The 3,226-nt window shown below is 34.8% G+C and overlaps 1 non-coding gene across 1 annotated transcript; it reads right to left on the bottom strand.

Moving 5' to 3' along the window:
* Positions 1-1,810: 1,810 nt before the first annotated feature.
* On the bottom strand, positions 1,811-1,918 carry LOC112774647 (small nucleolar RNA R71). The gene has a single exon (XR_003189122.1). It is a non-coding gene; the product is annotated as a small nucleolar RNA R71 (small nucleolar RNA).
* Between the last annotated feature and the right edge of the window lie 1,308 nt (positions 1,919-3,226).

The raw sequence follows: 3,226 nt of genomic DNA, 5'->3' as shown, positions 1-3,226 counted from the left end.
TGATCTTCATATTTTCTTGTTTTGTGTCTTTTCTTGTTTTTCATATGCATTCTTGCATTCATAGTGTCTATACATGAAAAATTTCTAAGTTTGGTGTCTTGCATGTTTTTTTTGCATAAAAAATTTTTCAAAAATATGTTCTTGATGTTCATCATGATCTTCAAAGTGTTCTTGGTGTTCATCTTGACATTCATAGTGTTCTTGCATTCATCACATGTTTTGATCCAAAATTTTCATGCATTGAGTATTTTTCATGTTTTTCTCTTTCTTCATTAAAAATTTAAAAATAAAAAAAAAATATCTTTCCCTTTTTCACTCATAAATTTCGAAAATTTGGATTGACTTTTTCAAAAATTTTTAAAATTTAGTTGTTTCTTATGAGTCAAATCAAATTTTCAATTTAAAAATCTTATCTTTTTCAAAATCTTTTTCAAAAATCAAATCTTTTTCATTTTTTTATTTATTTTAGAAAATTATAAAAATATTTTTCAAAAATATTTTTTTATTTTATCTCATAATTTTCGAAAATATCCTCAACAATTAATGTTTTGATTCAAAAATTTCAAGTTTGTTACTTACTTGTTAAGAAAGATTCAAACTTTAAGTTCTAGAACCATATCTTGTGATTTCTTGTGAATCAAGTCATTAATTGTGATTTTAAAAAATCAAATCTTTTTCAAAACTAATTTCAATCATATCTTTTCAAAAAGATCTTTTTATCTTATCTTTTTCAAAATCATATCCTCTTAATCGTATCTTTTTAAAACACATCTTTTTTCAAAAATTTGATTTTAAAATATCTTTTCTAACTCCTTATCTTCTTATCTTTTCAAAATTGATTTTCAAAATTTGTTTCAACTAACTAATTAAATTTTTGTTTTGCTTCTTATCTTTTTCAAAACTACCTAACTAACTCTCTCCCTCTAATTTTCGAAAATCTCTTCCCTCTTTTTCAAAAATTCTTTTTAATTAACTAATTGTTTCAATTTTTAATTTTAAACTTGATTTCATTCCTAATTTTCGAAAATCACTAACCCCTTTTCAAAATTTTATTTTCGAAAATCCTCTTTCTCTCTCATCTCCTTCTATTTATTTATTCATCTACTAACACTTCATCTCACACAAATTCGAACCCCCTCTTCCATCTGTGTTCGAATTTTCTCTTCTTCCCTTCTTTACATTACATTCTTTTCTTCTTCTACTCACACAGGGGAACCTCTATACCTGGGCAAAAAGGATCCCTATTATTATTATTTTTCTGTTCCCTCTTTTTCATATGAGCAGGAGCAAGGACAAGAACATTCTTGTTGAAGCAGACCCTGAACCTGAAAGGACTCTGAAGAGAAAACTAAGAGAAGCTAAAATACAACAATCCAGAGATAACCTTACAGAAATTTTCGAACAGGAAGAGGAGATGGCAGCCGAAAATAATAATAATGCAAGGAGGATGCTTGGTGACTTTACTGCACCTAATTCCAATTTACATGGAAGAAGCATCTCCATCCCTACCATTGGAGCAAACAATTTTGAGCTTAAACCTCAATTAGTTTCTCTAATGCAACAAAATTGCAAGTTTTATGGACTTCCATCTGAAGATCCTTTTCAGTTCTTAACTGAATTCTTGCAGATCTGTGATACTGTTAAGACTAATGGAGTAGATCCTGAAGTCTACAGGCTCATGGTTTTCCTGTTTGCTATAAGAGACAGAGCTAGAGTGTGGTTGGACTCTCAACCCAAAGATAGCCTGAACTCTTGGGATAAGCTGGTCACGGCTTTCTTAGCCAAGTTCTTTCCTCCTCAAAAGCTGAGTAAGCTTAGAGTGGATGTTCAAACCTTCAGACAGAAAGAAGGTGAATCCCTCTATGAAGCTTGGGAGAGATACAAGGAACTGACCAAAAAGTGTCCTTCTGACATGCTTTCAGAATGGACCATCCTGGATATATTCTATGATGGTCTGTCTGAATTAGCTAAGATGTCATTGGATACTTCTGCAGGTGGATCCATTCACCTAAAGAAAACGCCTGCAGAAGCTCAAGAACTCATTGACATGGCTGCTAATAACCAGTTCATGTACACTTCTGAGAGGAATCCTATGAGTAATGGGATGCCTCAGAAGAAGGGAGTTCTTGAAATTGATACTCTGAATGCCATATTGGCTCAGAACAAAATATTGACTCAGCAAGTCAATATGATTTCTCTGAGTCTGAATGGAATGCAAGCTGCATCCAACAGTACTCAAGAGGCATCTGCTGAAGAAGAGGCTTATGATCCTAAAAACCCTGCAATAGCAGAGGTGAATTACATGGGTGAACCATATGGAAACACCTATAATCCCTCATGGAGAAATCACCCAAATCTCTCATGGAAGGATCAACAAAAGCCTCAACAAGGCTTTAATAATGGTGGAAGAAACAGGTTTAGTAATAGCAAGCCTTTTCCATCATCCACTCAGCAACAGACAGAGAACTCTGAACAAAATACCTCTAATTTAGCAAACTTAGTCTCTGATCTATCTAAGGCCACTGTGAGTTTCATGAATGAAACAAGATCCTCCATTAGAAAATTTGGAGGCACAAGTGGGCCAGCTGAGTAAGAAGATCACTAAAACCCCTCCTAATGCTCTCCCAAGCGATACAGAAGAAAATCCAAAAGGAGAGTGCAAGGCCATTGATATAACCATCATGGCCAAATCCAAGAACGAAGGGAAGGACGTGAATCCCAAGGAGGAAGACCTCCTAAGACGTCCAGTGATCAACAAGGAGCTTCCCTTTGAGGAACCAAAGGAATCTGAGGCTCATCTAGAGACCATAGAGATTCTATTAAACCTCCTTACGCCCTTCATGAGCTCTGATGAGTATTCCTCTTCTGAAGAGAATAAAGATGTTACTGAAGAGCAAGTTGCCAAGTTCCTTGGTGTAATCATGAAGCTGAATGCCAATTTATTTGGTAATGAGACTTGGGGAGATAAACCTCCCCTGTTCACCAATAAACTGAATGCATTGGATCAACTGAGATTGCCTCAGAAGAAACAGGATCCTGGAAAGTTCCTGATACCTTGTACCATAGGCACCATGACCTTTGAGAAGGCTCTATGTGACCTGGGGTCAGGAATAAACCTCATGCCACTCTCTGTAATGGAGAAACTGGGAATCTTTGAGGTACAAGCTGCTAAAATCTCATTAGAGATGGTAGACAATTCCAGAAAACAGGCTTATGGACAAGTAGA

This window comes from Arachis hypogaea, chromosome 18, assembly GCF_003086295.3.
Source record: "Arachis hypogaea cultivar Tifrunner chromosome 18, arahy.Tifrunner.gnm2.J5K5, whole genome shotgun sequence".
NCBI lineage: Eukaryota > Viridiplantae > Streptophyta > Magnoliopsida > Fabales > Fabaceae > Arachis > Arachis hypogaea.
Note: the sequence above shows the minus strand (reverse complement) of the source record. Positions and strands in the feature narration are given on the sequence as shown.